Source organism: Pinus tabuliformis, chromosome 8 (genome assembly GCF_031772625.1).
Source record: "Pinus tabuliformis cultivar Carrire ecotype Pingquan chromosome 8, CPIR1, whole genome shotgun sequence".
NCBI lineage: Eukaryota > Viridiplantae > Streptophyta > Pinopsida > Pinales > Pinaceae > Pinus > Pinus tabuliformis.
Window position 1 is genome coordinate 935,839,795 of NC_142294.1, and position 24,672 is coordinate 935,864,466.

Sequence of the window (24,672 nt, forward strand, 5' to 3'; positions counted from 1 at the left end):
ACCACTGATTACTCACCTTATCAATTAGTGTTTGAAAAACAACCCATCTTCCCCATAGAATTCGAAATCCAAACATTGTGAACAACACAGGAAGTTGGCTTAGATCTAACTGAGGCAAAGATTAATCGATTACAACAGATCAATGAGTTGGATGAAATCAGGCTCTCCACACTTCAAAACACTGCACTAATCCAACAGTAGCGAGCTAAATGGCATGATGCTCTCATTAAAAATAAAGTCTTCCACGAAGGAGACTGGGCACTTTTGTACGATTCCAGGTTTCAGGACTTTCCCGGGAAACTTCAGACTCGTTGGTTGGGACCATACGAGATCCAGAAGGTACATGAAAATGGTACTCTTACTCTAATCACTATTGATGGTTCTGGATACGCCTTCAAGGCGAATGGCCACCGAGTGCGGCTTTATCGCAAACCACTCACTTGGGAGTCTTTCTCCTAGTAGCTACACGAAGACTCTGATATGGAAATTTTGGGGGAGGGAGAGAAGTCTTCCTCACCTGCGATTCATTAAGTGATTTATCTTTTTTTACACTTTGTACATAATTTCTTTCTTTTGTTGAATCATTTCTGTACATATTTTTGTATCAACACTTTACTGTTACTTTTTGGAGCAATAGCAATTGTATTATTTTCTGTTGTTCCTTTTCTCAAAGGGACAACATTTCCATTTTGCTATTCCTTCTTCAAAGGAACAACGCCTTTTGGATCAGCCGTTCATTTTTCTTTAACTTTGCTGTTCTTTTTTTTACCTTGTGCATTTGCTATTCCTTTTTCCAAAGGAACAACACTTTTGATTTTTGCTGCTCCTTTTCCAAAGGAACGACATTTGTGTTTTCTGCTGTTCCTTTTCCAAAGGAACAACATTTTTTATTTTTGTTGTTCCTTTTCCAAAGGAACGGAAATTGTGTTTTCTGCTGTTCCTTTTCCAAAGGAACAACATTTTTTATTTTCGTTGTTCCTTTTCCAAAGGAACGACATTTGTGTTTTCTACTATTCCTTTTCCAAAGGAATAACATTTTTTATTTTTGTTGTTCCTCTTCCAAAGGAACAACACTTTTGATTTTTTTGCTATTCCTTTTCCAAAGGAACAACACTTTTGATTTTTTTGTTGTTCCTTTTCCAAAGGAACGACATTTGTGTTTTCTGTTGTTCCTTTTCCAAAGGAACAACATTTTTAATGGCAGTTGTGTTTTCTGCTATTCCTTTTCCAAAGGAACAACATTTTTGATGCCATTTGTGTTTTTTGTTGTTCCTTTTTCAAAGGAACAACATTGTTGCTATTACTATTCCTTTTTCAAAAGGAACACCACTTGTATTCTTTTGCTCTTCCTTTTTGAAATAAAAACATCCTCGTATTCCTTTTACTTATGCTTGATCCCCTTGCTATTCTAAATTAAGGATGCCTACTGTTCCTGTTCTTTCAAGTCTTTTGGAACACAGCTATGCACTTATGCATTGGATACAAAATGACAACATACTGAAATCAGTGAATTATAAAATCGTCATTTTTATAAGAAATTGCTCTGAATTGGTAAGAGGACAAAGGGAATGACACACTTACCCATTATCTTTTGTTGTCATTGTTCCACTAATTCTGCTCTGATTGGTTACCTTTATCATGTTGGTTCCTTTTAAATTTTCACAATACTCTTCAATTATAACTTAGGAATAAGAGCAAAGGGTTTACATGTTCCTATTGAGATGTTAAGACTTCTTCCACCATTCCTACTCTTAAGGAGTGTTGAACCAGCCTCTGTGTATAAATGAGAAAGTACTTTATGAAAGAAAGAAAAAAAAAGAGCGAAAAATGATGTTTTAATGACTTGTTTATATAAGTTGTCAAATGCAAGATAGGGGGTCTCATTAAGAGCCAGCCTACCATGATCATGAGGAAGAAAGTGAAGTAGCATTCCCACTATGGCCACCACACCAGAGATATGGTCCAAAAGGTATATCAAATTAATAACCCTTGGAACACGAGGTCTCATCACGAGCTGGCCTGCCCACCTTTCGCTCCTTCCTCGTGAATGGCATTATGGCTAACTCGTCACCAAGCCAGCATAATGGCCTACATTTTGACATCGCACAACATTTCCTAAGCATACACAAAGGATCATGGTTCCATGGGTGAAACAAACAACTCTTCCAAGGTTATGGACACCTGTCGGCAGTAGAGCTCTATTAATGGTATTGAAGTCATGTTATTTATACACCAATAGGTAATTATTAACATCCTTCTATCTCTTATACCTTTGTAATAAGTCACATAAGAGTATATATATTATTTCCTGACCCATTAAGCACATGTAAATCTATTATCACCAATCATGACAGAAAAGTTGACAATGACCGCAAGAGACTCTGTATACACGGCAGCTGTCCTATCTTCCCAGCCTTGCATCATATCACAGTAGTCTCTTACTTATTAAGCAATCCGACTTTACACCTCGATTTCGGTAACCTGCTACTTTCGTAAACATGCCATATTGCCATACGCTATTGCCTTATGACTCTGTTCTAGGACAGATCGGCATGCCGCTCCTTTATTTGATGGCCAGGACGACCTATCACATTCCGGGGGGGAGGTTAACCTCATTATTCGCTGGTTTACGTGTCAAACCGCTATTCGGGAAAGTGTGTACTTGGGAATAGCAGGGCTTAACGATATACTATTTTTTTATTTTTTTCTTTATTTTTGCATGGCTTGCTGTTCCTAAGCCATTTCCATAGTATGCTCTGCGGCATTAGTAAAGCCCTTTAGATTTTGAGTGAGTCCTACGTCTGTTAGTTTCTCTGTGTTTTAACAGCGTGAACAGCTTGCTGTTCCATTGTCAATTCTGAGGTTTTACAGGGAAATCAAAAACATGGGAGGAAGATCAATTTGGAGAGAACCACAGGTGTTGACAGTCTCTGATGCTGCACGGGAAATCCTGGCAAGAGCAGGATGGTTAACTTATCTCAATTGCTTACAGGAATCCAATGAGACTGTAGCAATAGAATTCTTGCAGAACTTGCAAGAAGATCACTCCACAGTAAGGGGGAGACATATAGCAGTCACCGATGACATAATCGCAGAGGTCTCGGGACTGCCAGCCGCTGGACTTGTATGGACGTTAAAGAAGGAGAGATTACAGAAGATCATAGAAACCTTCCAGGAGGAAGGCCAGAGCCTGACAATTAGAGGAAAGGGGGTTCTACCAGCAGCATTAGGAGAGCCGTGGGCAGAATTGGCGAAGACTATTCAGAGCTACATCACCTGTGAAGGCAGGAAAGATATGGTAAGACCACGACACCTTAAACTTTTAGCCGTATTAAAGCAAAAATGCTCTGTAAACTTACCTGCATTTTTAAATTCATTACTTCATGATGTTGCACAGAGCATGAAAAAGGCACAACATGTAGAATCAATTTTCAGTCACCATGGGTTGATACGGCTAATAGTTAGCCATAGCCTTACCCAGCAACAAAGCAGTTGGGAAGAGCTAATTTCCATGATAGATGGGCGATTGACCACACCATCCCCAAAACGTAAACATACCACCAGTACACGAGAGCTTCCAGAAAAACGAAGGAAATAGGTCCGATTAGCACGGACCAAAGGGAGGATGGAAATGTCCCAATGAGATACCAGCCAACCAATAGAGGTAAACAATTCAGGGGATGAGTAACCCCCATGATTAGAAGGAGAAGAAAATTAGAAAGGAATGTAGGGAAATGAGGAAGGAGAAATGGAGGAAGAAACCGAGCAACCTGAGCAGGAGGAGGAAACAGAACAACATGAAGGCAGCACATTGCAGAATCCATTGGGAGAAGATGAATTGGCCAATATGGGCGAATATGGCCAACCTCTCAGCCCACCAAACCTCCATGTTGAAGAGGAACCAAAAGAACACTCTGCTCAGGATAGAAATGCACCTGAAGAATTACATGGTGAGGAGGTAGAAAAGGAGAGTTAGCCTGTTCATGATGAAAATATGAGAGGAGAGAGAAGTGATGTAGATCAGGAACAATCAGTTCCTAGCCAGACTACACCAGAAGAAATTCTGGAAGAAGGGGAGGCAGAAAAAGAAGTCACCAAAGAAATAATAGAACCAACTAGGGTTCTTGCCCCTGAGCAACCAAAGCAGAGCAATGAAGAAGCACCCTAAGGAGAAAATCAGGGAATTGATTCAGATAATAGTCCAGGTTGCAGAAAAGAGTCTGTTGTTCCTTCTAAGGGAATTGAGGAAATTAAGAGATTACGAAAAGAATAGCAAAGACTACTGAATGTAATAGTTCAACTTCGATAGCAGATCAAGTTTTTGAAAACAGGAAAAAGGGTAAAAAGGACTTCGGGGGGGAGACATGCAACCATTACAACAAAACCCCTCAAGAAAAATGTTCAGAGGACCAGAGTCCATCCTGTTGTTCAAAACCCTGTCGAAAAGCGATCTGTTGTTCCAAATGTTGTTGAGGAGCAGTCTGCTGTTCAAAATCAAAAGGAACAACATTTGACTATTACCCATAATGTAGTGGCCTGTGACAAAGAAGTACAGATAGAGGCAGAGTCCCCTGAAGGAATACGAGCTACAAAAAATGCAATAAGAAGATTCAGGTGAACCTCCCACTCACCACCACCATGTGGGATAGCGATCCAAGGACGGTAACCCTACGAGAGGGTTTGACGCAAGCTTAGCAAGCAGTAGAAAAACTCATAGAACAAACAGTTCCTCTAGAAAGGTATGAAGAACTATAGCAACAGCTAAGGAACGTCAATTTATCTCAAAAGCCAGGCCTTTTAAGGGCGGCGAAAGGAAGAAGAAAAATTTGCAAAGGTAACTCGTAGGTTAGATATAGTTATCAAGCAGATGGATACCTTATGCTCTTTGTACAATGACATCCTAGCATGTAGAGCCCCTGCTAAGAATTATTCCTTGTTTTTAATGGAATGATATTTGCAATTGAAAATAAAGGTTGTTAAAGCAGGAACCCCTATACAAATTAATACCATCGATGATTTTATAAATTGCTGTAAGCACTACGGGGTAAAGGTTCAAAGCTTACTGTGTGAATTTTATTTGCATAACCTTGTGTTAGACCAGGAGACCGAGTAGAACCCCAGCCCATTTTTTGGGGATATCCAATTACAGGCATTTATTTCATTTGGGGTTAATCAAATTAAATGCCTTAAAGCCTATAATGCTTTCCAAAGACAAGAAAAAGGATTAGACTTGTGGGTAAGAGTTGAGCCTAGGGATCCAATACAGTTGTGGAGGGAACATAGGAACCTCATGGGGACTCTAGGCATAATTGAAGCATTAGGACCCATTCATACATCAATCAATCGGCAGTGAATAGAATACTTTTTCACTATTAAAGACCTTGCCATTGATGCGGCTAAATTTTGATACCAGATCTCTAATCCGAATATCCAACTCAGGGAACCATTTAATTATGAAAATTTTAAGTTAGCCGCCAACAGCTTGCACCTCTATGGAAAAATCATTTTGAGGGCAGGGCCATCCTGGTTAGGATATAGGTTTCGAAGTCCAATTATTTGGCACCCTACACCTGGATACCAAGCTCTGTACAAGATGCCTGAGGGTCAGACAGGCCATTTTTTTGAACACCTAGTTATGCATCATGGCTGTAGACCTCCACATGAGATCTCATCTCCAGCCTACTCTCTCACTGCCTTACATGTCAACTACAATGTTTTCATGAGGGCATGGAAAAGGGTAAGCAGGGGGTGTGTGGAGTACTAAAGAAGGTATGTTTTTAGTGATTATTTTGGCATCTTTTCATTCAAACTTACAAACCTATTGCATCATGAATTAGGTAGATGATAAGGAATTGTAATAACATCTGTAAGATTAATGTGCAAAACGAAATACTGACAATTGTCATTTTCTTATGTAGGAAGAAGGAAAAAAGAAAGACTGTCGTTCCAAAGGAAATGACAAGGCCAAGTTAACCGTTGTTCCTTTGACGGGGCACCACATGCAAACAAGGCAAACCAAATCAAAACGTATCAACCCAGGAAAGGAAATGGAGATATCGGCTCACCGCAATAAAGTAAAGAGATAACTGAGAGCCAATGGTTTGGCGAATCCCTCAGGATCCTTTAATCCTGAGGGATCGCTGCTTTAACTATTTTTGCACCTAGACATCTCCGACTTCACCATTATAAAAAGGGGTAGCATTGTTAGCCTGGGGAGAGTCTGTTATGTTTTTATGTAATTTCTCTTAAAGTTGAGACTTTGATCACCGACTCTCATTGAGAAGTGATCCACTATAATTATGTCTTATGCATTAATACAAACTTGGTTGCTATTTCATCGTTGATCCTGGAATAACTTCAAGCGGTGTACCCCTGGAGGCTAAGGGCCCGACCCTGGAGGAACACTTGCTCCTGTACTATTACTTTTGGTTTATGCATGGTGTGCTCATCAGTTTTATTTGGTAATATGATATGCTCTGTTATTTTATATCACAGCACTGTTACATCTGATCTGTTAAGTGATATCATTTTCTGAGACAGAAACATTATAACTTTGCAACGCATCACTGTTTCCTTAAGGACTGATATAACTGGCTTTTACAGGATACTGTTGCTATTCAATTACAGAATGTCTATGTTGTAACACTTGACTGTTGGTATTACTCGATTCCTCTTAGAGATTATATTTCCTTGTGATGGTTGAATCTATGGACATTGTTGTTCCATTCTGAAATACAGTCGTATTCTTTATAACTAAGATTGGTAGCTAGATTACAAAGATCATATTACTATTAAGGTGTGCCATGTGCATGTATGTGTGGCTTTCAAGTGTTGTTCTATAGTCTATTATTAATCAGTGTTGTTCTATATCTGTGTTGTTCGATTCATCCTTAGAGGTAGAGGATTGCCATTTGATTTCTGTAGGACACGATTATTGCATTTGATCCTGTAGACTAAGGTGTTGCTGCTTATTAAACTTAATTGCTGTTATATTTTCCTGGTTGCTGTTCTATTTCTTATTTGCTATTCCATTTCTTATCTTCGTTCCATTTCCTATCATTTGCGTTATTGTTGCTTTGGTGTGAAGAACGATCTAAGACTGTAGAAGGCATTGACATTTACTATCTAGCTCCCAGATCGATGATCTGTTCCCTGATTTCCTTTGGCCTCATCGGTTTACAAAGTGATGAGTTACTGCTACTGAACCCTTGACTGATAAATTGCTTAGTTTTCTGAATGTATGGTTTAGTCTTTAAAAGTAGTTTGCTGTAACCAAGCATCCATTTACTCTTGTATTTTTGAGCACTATACTACTAGCATTACTCTGGCAAATGATAGCCTCAGACTGAGACACTCTTTGAATAACAAAACGTTCCTGGATTGACAAATTAATGTGAGGTAATTATAGGTGAAAGAGACCCTTTTTACAGCTCGACACAGCTCCCTTACATGCTTTAACAGGATTGAATAAGGTGTTTCAGTGGGGAGGCAAACATCAGAAAGCCTTCAACACCTTGAAAGAGAAAATTAGTACAGCACCTGTACTAGCACTACCAGATCTACAAAGACCATTTGAGATCCAAACTGATGCCAGTGACTATGCCATGGGAGCAGTGTTGACACAGCATGACAAACCCATATGTTATCATTCTGAGACTTTTAATCCTGCAGTAGTTAGCTATCCTACATATGATAAAAAATTGTATGCATTAGTTCAGAGTGTGAAAACATGGAAACATTACTTAACGGGCAAAGAGACAGTAATACATACTAATCATCAGCCACTTCAATATCTACACTCCCAAACTAAGTTGCAACAATCAAGACATTACAGGTGGATGGGTTTTCTACAACAATTTCATTTATTCATCAGATATAAAAAGGGCATACATAACAAGGTTGCAAACATGTTGTCTAGACCCATTATAAATGCATCTACCATACTTAACCATAATTCTGTGCTACATGAAAGCTACATATAACAATATGCTCAGGATATGGCTTTTAAAGATGTATATGCAACTTTGAGTCAAGGCAAAAGAGTAGAAGAATTGGACTATCATATAAAGGACCGACTCTTATACCATTGTGGGAAGCTCTGCATTCCACAAACTGAGAGGATAAAGATAATTAGGGAAGCACACACTTCTCTAATATCAGGTCACTTTGGGGTAAGTAAAACGGTTGCACAACTGCAAAGATTTTGCTATTGTCCAAAAATGAATGAGACAATTTCTAGATATGTAAAAGGGTGTGCCATGTGTGCTAAAAGCAAGCCCAAAAATAGAAGACTAGGCTTGTACACTCCATTGCCAGTTCCTTCTCATCCTTGGGAAACTGATTCCATGGATTTTGTTGGAGGACTACCTAAATCTAGGAAAGGTCATGACTATCTATATGTTGTTGTGGATAGGTTCAGCAAATTGTGTATTTTTATACCTTGTAGTAAACAGATTACAGCTGAACAGACTGCAAAATTCTTCTTCGAACATGTATGGGTTCATTTTGGATTACCCACTTCCATTGTATGTGATCGAGACACTCAATTTGTGGGGAGGTTTTGGTCTAGTCTGTGGGAACTGATGGACACAAAGTTGAAGAAAAGCACAACTTTTCATCCACAAATAGATGGCTAGATAGAAGTAGTAAACAGGATAGTGATCCAGTTACTGAGAGGATATTGCAACAAAAATCCTAAGCTTTGGGATGAACACTTGTGTTATGTGCAACATGCTTACAATAGAGCCAAACACTCTTGTACACAGAGATCTCCTTCTGAGACTTGTTTTGGTTTCACACCAAGGTCTCCTTTGGATTTTTTCTTTGGTAAAGATACCATGGTTGATGGACACAATGATGTGGACAAGGAAACTAGGTTCATTGAACAGATCCAAGAGATCCACCAGGCAGTACAGGAATAGCTAGAAAAGAGCCAGGCCAAGTATAAGGCTAGGCATGATAAGCATCGAATGGAGCATAGTTTTCAAGTTGGAGACCAAGTCTGGCTATCTATCAGCAAGGATAGGATGCAAGGTGAAGGTAAAAAGCTAAAGCCTCTCAGCTATGGACCTTTTAGGATACTTGAGAAAGTTGGTGAAAATGATTTTCGCCTTTACTTACCAGCTTACATGCACATCTACTCAGTCGTAAATGTAGATTGCTTGAGATTGTTTGAACCTTCAATGATTAAGGACCCTAAAGAGCAAAGTCAATTGCCTTCTATTGATGACCTGCTACCTAACTACCTCAATGAGTTTCAGGAAGACACAGTGCTGCACAGGAAGGTGAGGACAACGCGTAGGGGAGATGTTGAGTACCTTAGGATTGGGCTCAAAGGTTCAAAGCCAAGTAGTGCAAAGTGGATTGGGATTGGACAAGTGAGAAAGTAGTACCCTCACTTAGCCGATGCTTGAAAACCAACTTTTGGTGGTCCAAAATCTTTTTCAGTGGGAAGGTCATGATCCAAATTGGATCCATAAAAGTTTGTCAAAGAACCATGACTATATCAGGCCAAGAAAATCTCTAAGGAAATTCAAAACAGTGATAAAAAACACTCCTGAACCAATGGCAATGGTAGCCCACATGGAATGACGAGGACCTCGGTCAAAGCGCACTGACCGAGGCCCACGAAGATCGTGCAGGAGGTCAAAGTAGCCCTTGGGATCCCAGAATGGGAAAAGGAGGTGGAATTTGATGCGCACTTAGCACTAATTGCGCATCGTTGGGTGAACAGGGCCATGAAGGAAAGCTCGAGCACTCAGTCGTGTGGGGGAACTGGACGACCGTAGGCGGAAAAGGAAAAAGTGCTGAAAGTACAAGGCAAGACCCGCACTTTGGAAACTGACAGTTTTGATCGGCGTGCCCTTAAAAGGTAAGAGGTTTTGGACAAGAGCAGAGCAATTCCATACATCGATCGATGCGTGGCAGGTGGAGGTGAGAGAAAACTATCATTGATCGTGCACTATCAGTCGAGAAAGTCAACCACACGAAACGTGCGTATGGCATCAGATCTAGAGGGTCCAGATCGGACGGCTGAGATCGCGCCTGATGGAGGAAGTGGAATCGACAAGGGAATACCTTGCGTTTTAGAAGGGATTTGGAATCTATTTGACCGCCACGGTGGAGGAAGAACACATCCACGGCGTAACTAAAGAAAAGAACCAACAAAGCATGCTGGTGCCATTTAGAGGAGGACAAGTGGCCACTCCCTGATCGTTCATGATGACGCTGAACATGGAACTACAAGCGCAGCTGCAGAAGGTGAATCGACAGAGGAGAAAGAGGAACCGAACAAGCATAGGGGTCAAATGGCTAAAAGCCATGAATAGAGATAGTCGAATCATCGAAGTCAGTCGAAGTCCAAGAGACCAAGAGAGACAGAGAAAGGAACTGGAATCCTGAGAGGAGGACAGAACACAGAGAATAGTGAAGCAAAGCAGAAGAGACAGAGGGTCGAGCTCACCAAAGGCAGCATCGAGCACCAGAAAGCTTGAAGATTCAAGCCATCCAATAGAGGAATCTTTCTGGACTGAGCATCACATTTAGATCTTTCCACTATAGACCAGAAGGTCACAGAGCTAGTATGAAGAAGAAGTCTGTGTACACAAGTGGCTTGGGGAATCCAAGAACCACCCTGCCAAGCAAACCTGCTTCAGGAGAACTCACATTAAGTCCCTGTATTGTAATTTCTCTTCTTAAAGACACAATAAAACAAGGCCACCATTGAAAGCTGGACCGGAGACGTAGCCCTGGAGAATAGGGTGAACTCCTTATTAAAAAATTATTTGTATCTTTGTGTTTGCTTACTGTATTTCTCTGCTGTCTTTCCATTTTATTGTCTATGTATTGGCAATCTGATCGATCTGTTGCTTCAATAACACAGAACAAACACCAAAACATGAGTCTGTAATACCTTTGTTTAATAAATCTTTAACTGATGTCACCCATAGGGTGAATATCAGATCAAGCTTGAACTCAAACATCATCAAGATTCGTGGGACTAAACATAAGAATGGTATGTCGAAGATAGCTATGAAACCCTCCTATGAATTTCAACAAGGTATCTTGTGACTGTAAGTGTACTCCTAGCATAAGAGCTCTTCTCCTAAACTCTTGAGTATACTCGTGCACATTTTGACCTTTAAATTGTCTGAAATTTTTCCAATTCATGATAGATTTTTGCATATGGGCTAACGGGTAGAATTGTCTTTTTATAGCAACAATGAAATCATACCAAGTAATAGATATCTTACCATGGTTTTTGATCTCATCTTGAGTCCTTTCTTTCTACCAAATGAGTGTTGCACCCTCCATTATCAATGAAGCCAACTGAATTTTGATATCATCCTCTTAAAGGTTCTAAATTCTACAATACACTTGCAACTGACAAATCCATTTATCCAACTTCTCTGCATTCACTTAACCATTGTACATAGGAAATTCGAATTTAACATCAACCTTTAGGAAAGTTGATTTACCAATCCCTTGTGAAGAATTATGATGAGTATGAGTCGTGGTGGTATTAGTGGAAGAGTGGGAAGATGCTTTGGAAGAAGAAGAAGAAGAAGATGGTGGAGGCTTGTCTCCATTACCATTACCTCCTTTTCCATTACCTCCTCCTGAAGCACCTTCTTCTTTGGGAGGCTTGGAGCGCTCTCCTTGAAATATTATGTTTCTCTCTTCATAGAGGACCTTCATAATCTCTGTCATATCAAAGAAATAATTTATGAAGGTCTTCTAATCTTCTGTCATGATAGGTTCTCCTTCATGAGACATGATCTCTGGGGAATCAATTGCAATTTCTGCAACTTGAGGATGTGCTAGTGTAGAAGACTTTGGCAACCTTTCTCTTCTTCCACTTGGCCCAATTTCAGGGCTTTCAACCAGCTTTCCTTCACCTCTTTTGAGCTTTATCCTTGTAAGCTTGATATAAACTTGCAAACAATTAAGTCCTTCTTTCACAAAGAAAATATAGTAAGAAAAAACCATTGCTCTGATACCAACTTGATCTGAAATGGATTAGATTAGTAATGATATGCTAATTTCGCATTCAGATTAAAAGCTAATATGCTTATCATTTTCTTATCAACTGCTTAAGGATTCAATACTTTTGCTTAATTAATTTATTCCCATGAGATTTTATTATGTAAATGTTATAAATAATTTAACATAAAACATATGCTGAACAACAACAAAATAACAGCAAATAACATCAAAATACAACACACAAGAAGCACATGATAAAGGAGTTCACACTTCCTGCGCTACGTCTTCTTGGTCCAACTTCCAATTGCTTGGGCCTCTCTATTATGCTCAAATTACAATAAAAGTGTGTTTACAACACTTAGATGCCTCTCAAACCTGTCTCAATGGGTTCATAATACTAAAAGATGTCCATCTAGTCTCTTTTTGCAACCCATTTGGATAAGAACTGAAGAAGTTATGACTTCTCCTAGTTCTCCCACTATTTGTTCCACGAAATGCTCCAAATCTGACCAAAAACCACATTTCCGCTCCAAAATCCACTGACAGAGCGAGAAATTCACCACACCATGAGCCATAACCTATTAGTTGTATCGCAAATCACAATTGGCGAGTGTTTGTGGGTGGAAGGTCTTGTTAACACAACAAAATGTTGCGATTGCGATATTGGTGAACCCAACAGGAACTTAAACTGTTACATATAAAATCTTGTGTTTGGGGTCTTATTGTTCATCGCAATCGATAATCGGTATGGGAACATAATCAGCGATATGGTGGACCCACTGATACATTAAACTACAACATATTAATTATCGTATCTGGGAACCCAATCCTAAATCACAATCGACGCTTTCCATCATTGGATACCAAAACCCATACCACTGCGATATCAACAGAATTTTTGGGCTATGAAATATAGTGTATAACATATTGCGTCTAGGGACAAATCAAAGTCAGCATTATCAGCAGTGACACACACACACACACATATCCGGGGGTACCAGGTGTGATATGTGATTGCGATCACATCGCAACCTGCTCTGCTTCGGGGGCCAATACTTTAACCTGAACCACTTACTACTGTGATATGCGATATGCAGGGGCCAATGGCATGTTGCCACTTGACACCTTATCATTCGCTGAAGACCTTACTACATCATCCCAATCCTGCCATGTAGACAAGTCAATCTTTCACTTTCACTTTCTCTAAATTCTATGTATGAACTCAGATTTGAGTTCTGTTCACACCATTGGATTCAGAATGATGAGCTCTTCAATCTGAAGCTAAGTTTCAAAATATTCTAACACTTTGATTTTTGAGCATAATTCTAAGCACCTGATCATTACCCATATGCAATATCTAAAGTTGATGGTGGAACATATAAAAAACAAGTCTCAAATGTGGACTTTCCTATAGAAATGTGGATTGTTCTATTATAATAATGTTTTTTATATACTATATTTTCATCACAGGTCTTCGAATGATTCTGGTTGTATCCCCTCAAAAGTTCCACTAAAGTCTTGTTGACTACTTCTGTCTACCCATCTATCTATGGATGGAATGTTGTAGACCTCTTCAACTTTGTGTCCATCTTCTCCCACAGTGTAGTCCAGAATGCAATGAGAAATATTTTGTCCCTATCTGAAATGATTCTCCTTGGTATACCAAGTGCACCCAAACCTATCCAAAGAACAATTTTTCTTCTTCTTGTCTATTGATGGTCTTTTTATAGGGCATCAGAACACACATCTAGCTGAACCTATAAACTCCCACGAACAAGTAGTCATGTCCCTTCCTGGTTGTCGATAAACGTCCCACAAATTCCATGGAAATGCTTTCCCAAGGATGATTAGTTATAGGTAAGGGATGATACAAGCCCTGTTTCTTGTTTCTAGGCTCGTTGTTACAACAAAGCATGCATCCTCTTATGAACCTAACTACTTGCCCTTGCATCTTAGGCCAATAAACATACATTTGCAAGTTAGCCATGGTTTTCTCTACACCAAAGTTCCCTACAACCTTGGTGATGTGAGCCTCTCTAATGAGCTACAAACGCTCACCTTTAGGAACACATAGCTTATACAACTTGTAGAGTAACCCATCATGGAGATGGCAGTCACCAGTGTTGTCACCATCGTGGACATGAATCTTACTCTACAATTGCTGATACACCTCGTTGAAGTGGTCATATTCTGAATATGCCTCTCTGTATACATCATGGGTGAATGGCTCCATGGGCATAAGAGTCCCCAAAGTTGTAATCGTTGATGTGCGTGTCCTTGAAAGCATATTGGCCAACTTGTTTTTGTCGCCCTTCTTATACTTGATCACCAAATGAAACTCCTGTAAAAACCCCATCCACTTGTAATGCTTGGTATGTTATAGCTTACTCTGGGCCTGCAAGTACTATAACGAATGGTAATCTGTGTGGATTACTGTCTCATTTCACACTAGATATTTCTTCCACTTCTTCACATCATTCACCATGGCATAGAACTCCTTATCGTAGGTAGGGCAGTTAAGAAACACCCCATTAAATACTTCAGAATGCTAGCAAATGAGCTTTCCACCTTGCATCAGGATAGCTCCCATATCATACCCACTCACATCTATATCCACTTCAAAGGGCCGTTGCAAGTTTGGTAATGCTAGAACTAGTGATTGACTGGTCTTCTTCTTTAGCTACTCGAAAGCCTTTTGTTGACCCTTTCCCCATTGGAAACTCTTGTCACTTGATGTTATGGCATGGAGCAGTGCTGATATTGGTTATGATTCGAGTTGACCCAGGTTTGATCTATATTGCACACCAACAAAACCCTCAATCACTGCCCTTTCGGAAACAACCTCTAAGCAGATCATATTCTCACCCAAAGTGACTATGGGAAGATGCATAACTAGGTTTTTGAAACCTTGAGGGGTGCAAAGATGTGGTATTATTATGACTTCTTATAATTAACATTCGTGCATCACTTGGCCACATTACATTAATCATTTAAACATATCATATAAAGCCATAAATCATTACTACATTGAACTAAAGTGCAAATGGAATAAATTGCAATGCTACAACAAATAATAAGAAAATATACAAATGAAGGCACCAATTTTACTGTAGTTCACCCCAATGTGGGGATATGTCCACAAGAACTATTGCTTATAATAAGAAATCTTCTACATAAATAGTTCTTGACCTACACACTAAGCTGCAGGTCAACCACGCACTTAGCTACTGACTCAGGCCCCTACGCACTCAGGTGCAGAGCCTCACCTCTTCCCCCAATTACAGATCATAAGAATTCAACCATAACATAGATTTGGATCTCAACAATGATTATTTTCTTATTATTTCACCCTATATATACTACTACATCGAGGGTTACATCATTACAATACCATGGAATCCAAAAAATAAGCAGCTAAAACCATTGACCCTTTACATTATCACATGATTTTACAAAAAGAAGGGGTTTTAGCCTATCGCAAAACCCTTATATCGCGTGGTATATTCAAAACTACTCCACTGCATGGTCCATTTCGCACTCTGCTACGTGCTCCACTGCACGCTCCACTCCACAAAATGTGGAGTCTTTGCCTAAAACTAGGCCAAGTTTGGTTGTGCCCCACAACCCCCAACACTCACATGTGAATCGTCCTAAGTCACTCAACTGCTTTGCCTCTTATTTTTACTACAATGTTGTTGTAGGCTTCGTGAACTTCTGCAGAATCTCTGTGACCTGCTTCTCTTCACTGCATGCTTCCTCCACTAGTGCTTCTATTACATGTTTTGTATCTTTCTGCACCATTGTTGTCTCCCTCTGTCAAAGCTCTTGTAGCGTCTCATCTACTGCGTGGGAGAATTAGAGAGCCTCATCCTGCCAAGGCTAATTTCTCTATATCAAAACCTTTTCTTCCTCCTTCAGTTCCTCAATCTTCTTCTAAAGGGCCTTTCCCTCATTGATTTTGGCAAGCTTCTGCAAGATTGATAAGGTCTTCGCAGCTGCTCAAATCTCTTCAAACTGTTGTTGCTTCTGCTAAATTTCTTCTTGTAATTTTTACACATTTGGATCTTCTTGCAGCGAAATGCAAATCTATAAACTCTCGTCCAAAAGTTTCGCATATTTTTCCACTACTATGGAGATGCTAGCCATTACAACCTTTATGTCAGTCTCCCTCTGCTCTCTTACTTCTTGCGGCATGGTTGGATGAAACTTCATATCTAGCTCACTGATATGCATTTCATATTTAAACTCTACTGTGGTGATCTTTTCCTTGTACCCTTTCACTACAAGGTCGAGCTTCGTGACCTTGTCTTCTACTCGCTCCTCTTCTTAGAGATCAAGGTCCAAAATCTCTCTACATGTTGCTTCAATCACCTCCTTGATCTTCTGTTACTACTGAACTGCTTGATCCCTCTCCTTGATCATTTGGTTGAGCTTCTATTGAAGTGAAGCCTACTCTTTTTCTACCTGAATGTTCAGCCATAACATAGATCTGGATCTCAACAATGATTATTTTCTTATTATTTCACCCTATATATACTATTACATCGAGGGTTACATCATTACAATACCATGGAATCCCAAAAATAAGCAGCTAAAACCATTGACCCTTTACATTATCACATGATTTTACAAAAAGAAGGGGTTTTAGCCTATCGCGAAACCCTTATATCGCGTGGTATATTCAAAACTACTCCACTGCACGGTCCATTTCGCACTCTGCTACGTGCTCCAGTACATGCTCCACTCCACAAAATGTGGAGTCTTTGCCGAAAACTAGGCCAAGTTTGGTTGTGCCCCACAACCCCCCAACACTCACATGTGAATCGTCCTAAGTCACTCAATTGCTTTGCCTCTTATTTTTACTGCAATGTTGTTGTAGGCTTCGTTGAACTTCTGTAGAATCTCTGTGACCTACTTCTCTTCACTGCAAGCTTCCTCCAACGTGCTTCTATTACATGTTTTGTATCTTTCCGCACCATTGTTGTCTCCCTCTATCGAAGCTCTTGTAGCATCTCATCTACTGCGTGGGAGAATTAGAGAGCCTCATCCTGCCAAGGCTAAGTTCTCTCTATCAAAACCTTTTCTTCCTAGTTCAGTTGCTCAATCTTCTTCTAAAGGGCCTTTCCCTCATTGATTTTGGCAAGCTTCTGCAAGATTGATAAGGTCTTCGCAGCTACTCAAATCTCTTCAAACTGTTGTTGCTTCTGCTAAATTTCTTCTTGTAATTTTTACACATTTGGATCTTCTTGCAGCGAAATGAAAATCTATAAACTCTCGTCCAAAAGTTTCGCATATTTTTCCACTACTATGGAGATGCTAGCCATTACAGCCTTTATGTCATTCTCCCTCTGCTCTCTTACTTCTTTCGGCATGGTTGGATGAAACTTCATATGCAGCTCACTGATATGCATTTCATATTTAAACTCTACTGTGGTGATATTTTCCTTGTACCCTTTCACTGCAAGGCCAAGCTTCATGACCTTGTCTTCTACTCACTCCTCTTCTTAGAGATCAAGGTCCAAAATCTCTCTACATGTTGCTTCAATCACCTCCTTGATCTTCTGTTACTGTTGAACTGCTTAATCCCTCTCCTTGATCATTTGGTTGAGCTTCTATTAAAGCGAAGCCTACTCTTTTTCTACCTAAATGTTCAACTACGAGGCATGTTGTTCGTGCAACTTTAGCTCTTCTATTATCTCCATGTGCAACTTGTATAATATTTGAAATGGTATCCTTGTGATTTTCATATTGATATGCTTCCACCCTTTTCTTGTTGTTGTACATTGGTGAATCCAAACTATAGGGCGCCGACAAGTGTTGGTTCTAACCTTGCTACAAGTGTAGCCTCTATCTACCTCTCTTATCCAATCCTCTCCACTACCTGCATGGGTTGTCTAACTATCTGTGCCAAAATTTTAATTTTTGTGATTCGCTCCTAAACACATGTGAGAAGTGTGCCATAGCAATCTTTCCACTTATTCAACGAATTTGTTTTCGCCTCATAAATCCTATCCCCTATCTGCTCCAAGTCCCCATCAGTAAGGATCATTAGCATGATATCCTTTGTCTTATCTGCCTTCTGCTTCTTCTTGATCTTCATGGCAGTTTCACCCTGTACCTTCCTATTTTTTGCGACAACTTGTTCTGTTTCTATCTTTTCAAATTCCTTATTCTGCTCATCTCCTTCAGGAGGATCTTGGTGACCCTCATCATGTTTCTCCTCTTTCTCTGATTCCTGCTCACCCTTATCTTTTTCCTTTCCACTCGCTTCACCATGTTGCAAGGTGTCTTCCTTTGTCACGCTATCTTCTGCCTCTACCTCCAGCATAGTCATCCATTATGCAAGCCACTGTTGTACCTGTGTGAGGAGATCATCTTCTATTACTAAGTATGGTTGTGGATGCCATTTCTTCTTTGTGTCCCTATGAGCATGTATGTATACTTTGTGAAAATCTGCCTTGAACTTCCCAATAAAGCTATATTGTTCATATAGACTCGATGGCAGGAGAGGATGTTGATTCACTAACGTATGTAAGTTCATGTGATATAATACAAGAACATCATGTTCTCCATTGTTCGTGACATTTGAGTGGTATACCATAGTGAGTCATACCACACGAATCCACAAAAATATGAAGCTACCAGAGGGAAATGCAAATCTTTCAGCTCTCTCCAAGCTAGAATTTCAATAATCAAAATTAACCATGCATAATGGGATGTTGTACCTTTTTCTCGGACCTTGCGACAGTTGTCCAGAAATTCTTTGTAAAGGTATTGAGCCCAATTGTATTGAACCTGATTGGCACACTACGTAGCTAATGAAACTACTGTTGTAGGGACTCCATTAGCCTGACACTTTCTCATGATATTTCCAGCCAATATGTGTGTCGCGAAGTGAACTTCCAAGTCACTAATTGAATTTATATCATAATGCCTTTTTCCTTTTGTTGGACTGAACTTCTTCTTTGTGTTGTCGCCTATGGCACAGTCTTGATCTTTTCCAACAAATTCTTCCATGGGGTTCCACCCTTGATATGGAAGTCTAGTGATTCTCCATATCAACATTACATCTATATGGATATTATTTCCCATCCATAAGAATCTGTCATGTACTAGCACAAGCAACTATCATCGAAAAGCCAAGCTCCTTGGACTTCTGTCGAAGTGCGTCACTTTCAGCATGTTCATCAATCCTGACTGCTCCAATCCACATGCCCACTACTGCAGCTCTAAACTCATCACACCAATCTTAGAGTAGTTGACTTGTTCCAAATATTAGTCTATTGCAAACTATGGGTATTTCTTGCTATCGTTGAAGTCATAGTCTGTGAACTTCAGCTGCAGAATTTTCCCAAGTAATTCTCCAGTAATGGTACTTCCTTTGGATATAGGGGTGTGAAGGTCCCAAACTTTGCATCCTTTGGGTCTTTTATAAGTTTGGAATTTAGTTTTCTCAGTGGAATGTATGGTGGTAGAGGCAATGGAAATGTTGTGCCATCTATTTCCATATGCTCTACTTGCTCCGCTTCTTCCTCACTATCTTTTACTTGCTCGAATTCTTGTTGATGTTCAATAGGTTTCTTATCTTGTTTCTTCTTTGTTCTCTCTTCTTTGGTTGGTTTCTTCCATGGAGATCTCTATTATTTTTGTGATGATGATGCTGCAGGCATACCAGTGGTTGCTGCAACTGCTTCCATGATTCCAGGTAAGCCCTTCTCATGAAAATTACAAACAATTTCTTCGCAAGAACAGTCAGATGACATATGACAGTGAAAGTTTCTCCAACTTCTTCACATTATCAACACTCAAACTGTCAATTAATCAAAGTTCAAAATCTGGGTGAGACACAACCTTTTATAGAAATCTTGAATATCTAATCCGATCATTAGCTTATTTATTTAATTTTTTTTTTTTTTTTTTCAGATTGTGTTTATTATTTTCATATCTATCCCTAGATCTTGCTAATATGTCCTCATAAATGAAATTTTCCACATGTTTTAACGTTAGATTTCCCTTTTCATGGTCATATTTTTGTTTTTCTGGTGAACTTTGACACATCCATATTGTAGTGAACATCTCGTCTTACGTCACGGCTCCTACGAACTTTGAAATAATACAAATTGTAGCGAAGTAACTTGCTAGGTCAAATCTCTATGCAACGTATTTTATAGTCTAGTGTCCACTTTCAACTGCAAGTGGCACTAAGAATTTTCTCCTTTCTTCTTTAGAGCAAGGCTATAGGGACAAGTTTGTCCCTGTACAAATTCAACCTGGTTCCATTTAATCTTCCTTGGATTAATTCCCCATTTAACTTTGTTAATTGAACCACACCTCCATTAGTAATATGCTTGATAATGTAGGGGCCCAATCAATGCATCTTGAATTTTCCTGGAAATTTCATAAAATTATTGTCATAGAGAGCAAGATCTCCTACCTGAAACTTATTTTGCTTAACATATCTGTCATCTCAAGCCTTTTCTCTTACTTCCTGTACCTGTTGATGGAATCTTGCTATAAATTTGTCTTCTTCCAAAGCAATCAACTACGATATTGTTTCCTTCATTATGTCAGGTTCTGCCATATCTGTAAAAGTTGTAATCCTCAAGCTAGGGACAATGTACTCCATGGGCATCACAACTTCTTTCCCATAGACTAAATTGAATGGTGTCTAACCTGTCAACTTTTTACGTGTGGTCCTATAAGCCCATAAAAATGATAGGATTGTAAGGTCCTAGTCATATTTGTTCACATTACATACCTTAGTCAATCCATTATCCAAAGTCTTATTAAATTCTTCTATTGTTCCATTGGCCTGAGGGTGATAAGGTGTACTCTTTTGATGATAAACTTCGAATTCCTCAGTCAATGCTTCAATAGTTTTATTCAGGACGTGGGAACCTTGGTCACTTATCAAAATATTTGGACGTCCAAATGTAGACAATATATACTCAAAACTGAACTTTATAGAAATCCCTGCATTGTAGTCCCTTACGGGCTGTGCTTCAGCGAATCTAGTCAAGTAATCAATTTCTATAATTATGTACATCTCACCAGTCCTCTTCCGAGGTAGGTTGACGGGTCCAACAAAATCAATGGCCCACTTATCAAAGGCTTGTAATGTAACTTGTGGTACCAATGGCATATCATCTCTTCTTGAAGGTTTTCCTGTTCTTTGACACATATCACATGCTCTACAATACTCCCTCGCATCTTGATGTAGTGTAGGCCACCACAATCTTGCTCTCAAAATATTCTACAGAGAAGCTTTTCCTGCATAGTGTCTGTTGTACCTTAAGAAACCAATTTCCCAGCTATAGAGAAATTTTGCTTAAGACATTAATAAATATTATTTACTGTCACTTATTGTTTGTTGTGTTATCAAATGAAGGACTTGGAAAACTTGGTCTTTAACCCTTAATACATGTATGACTGGAACATATCAAAATGCCATTTTTTGCTAGATATAAATGATGAGTGAAGAAATCTTGAAGGATAAGTTAAAGATAATATGTTGGTTTCCAATAGAAACTACTATCTGTAACTTAGAAGAATTATTGAAATGAGAATTGAATCATAGACAATATGTTTCTTAACACAAAAACTACCATCTGTGACTCTTGGAGAAGTTAAATATAATATGCTGGTGTATCACAGAAACTATTATCTATAACTTAGAAAGAAAGGTGGAAACTTCAAGTATATGAGCGCTCTTTTAAGGAATTTAACTTTATCTACATAAGCAAATAAAGACCTGCAGCTTCATGACTATCCTTGAAATAAGAAAACATAACATGATACATGACAGAGAAGGTTACAAAATTATACCCAACAACTCATGGAAAATTTTGATTCTTTCATTAATCAACAATGATACCAAGAATACAATGGCCCAGTCTCCGAGTTCTCCAAAATTTGAACCCTTTTTCTATAAATATTCCTCCTTTTATACATTTTTGAAACAATTGATGATCTCTAAAACTGTCAAACTACTAAACTATTTCCCTAACTATCTGAATTAAAAACTATTACAAAATTTATAGAGGTTAAAAGACACCTCAAAGAACATGAAATAATAGGAAAATAACTGAACTTCGAAGATGAAATTAACTATTGGCTTGCTCTGTTAATCGGTCGATGGGTTCTTCTGTATATGATTAAATAATGATTAGTCCATTTTAGTCATGATAAACTATGTTAGCCGTGCTTAAATCTGGACTTATGTATGTATTAGGCGTTTTGATTGGCCAAAACACCAAGAAATTCAACCAACTACCTTTTTCTTCAAATTTGGCTTTAACACTGATTTTTTCATTTACACAACAAAATCGATGCAAAACATGCAAAGCGGAACTGAAAGGAATTAACCCAATTTAATAAATCTATCGGATCCGCCTGTTCAGTCCTCTCTTGACTTCCCATTATAAATCGCAATCAGTGCTATCAAACGTTATATTGACCCAATCCTTAACAAAACCGCGATATAACGGATGTGTCGGAGTTATAAAACATACTATATAGACTATCAGGTCTGAAATCCCCATTGTTGATTGCAATCGGCAACGGAACCAACATACATGCATAAAAGGGTTTGCGGACCTGCCGGAGTTGTTAAACACATTATATATATATATATATATATATATATATATATATATATATATATATATATATATATATATATATATGGGTCCGGTCCTTATCGCAGATCACGATCAGCAGGATCACATACATATATAATAAGCGCTCTGTGTTATTTTGAACCTGATGAAATTATAAAACATGGCAGATATAATATCGGGTATGGAACCCAATCGTAAATCACAATCGGCGCTTGTTAGCAGAACCAATTTTCCATAATCATTGTAGACCCGCCGAATTTTTAAACGCAACATATATATTTCAGGTATGGTGTTAACACTTTAAGACTTGTTTCTATATATATATATATCGAGTCTATCTCCATATAATCATTTATATAATGACTTGTTTTGTTTGTATAGCAACTTTGGCTACTCTGAGGCCAATTCTTTTACAATTCTTTTAGCAATTCCGCTATGTCACTTCTTCATCTTACTTTTATCTCTTTTTAAAGATATTTTCAAGTGATTTTTGAATGAAACATGAATATTAAAGGAAACAAAAAATACATGTTACAACATTTGGCTCCACCTCGGGATAGTGCTTTTTCTACAGAAGCTCTAAGAACCGTAGATTAGTGCCTTATTCATTGGGCACGGAATCATATATAGCTTCACTAGGATTAACTGTGTGAACATTTGTATAGAAAACCCACAAAAATATCTGCAGTGATAAGATGCTTGTGCTCTGATAGTAAAATATTTAGAATCGTAGATTAGTAGCCTTAGTTGGGCCTGGAGTCCAAAACTGTGAAAACCCTGAAATTTGACAAACTGGAACCTAACAATCTTGAAGTCAGAAACCTCTGCAAATGAGTTTCCAACTGGGAAAGTCACTCTTATTCATCAACTAATGATTAGACTGAAGAAATCCAACTAGAAACCAAATGCTCAACACCTGAGCTTATTTATGTACAAGTCCCTACATATGTACATCACTGACCTCAATCAAGTGAAGTCAATCTTCCAATGATACCAGATTAGCATTTGAGTGCATAATCTTGAACCATTCTACCAGTGAATTTTTAAAATACAATTCATCCTGAATGAAAAATAAACTATGCATAAAGGCAGCTCACAGCAAAAATTAGAAGTATATCCACAAAATGATATGTGTAGACTACTGATAAATTCTTCCATGTAATCTACCACAGAATCTTCAAAAGTATAAGAAAAAATATGGTCTTGATCAGCTCCAAAAAATAAATTCTCTATGTATGAAGGTTCTTGCCCAGATACACCTTCTGTTGGGATAATATGCTTAATAGAAAAATCAATAACATCTTTAAGAAAATGATCTATGTCACTTTCATGTCTCCACTTTTCATCTCCAAGCTTTGATTCAAAATAACTTGTAATTGTAACTTCAGGAAGAAAAAGGAATTTTTTCACATTACTATACGACATATGATCAACTTCAAATAGATTATTTGCCATTGATCCATGGGCATCATTGCGTTCTTCAATGCACTGACATACAATCTTTTCATCAGCTTCCTTTTTAAATGAGATAGCCTCTTTTTCTATGATAGATGGCTCAATATATTGTTGTCCAACATATTCCACTTGCTGGTTCCTTCCTGTAGGTCCAACACCCAACTGATGCACTTGAAGAACTTCGTCCTATTCCCCATTTAAAACCTTTGCGTTATATATAGAAGGATCATCAAATTTAACAAAATAAGAACTCTGGGGATTTATTTGCAACTCAATCATTTGTTCCTCTTCTTGATTGCTGAGCAGAAATTCTTGATTCATTCTTGAACTTTCCTCCATCTGAATACTCCCTTGATTTGCTTGGAACAAGTTCAACCAATTCTCTGCTTGGGATATCATTGGAGAGAAATGTTTTATAAACTTCTCCATATCATTTTGAGAAAATGATGCTCGATCTGCTTGGAACATAGTCAACCAATTCTTTGCTTGGGAGATTATTGAAGAAGAATGCTTTATAAACTTCTCTGCATCATTTTGAGAAAATGATAGTTCCTCACTTTCATAGACTTGCTCATAGTTAATTTGGCTATAATCTCTTTGAATGCTTGATATA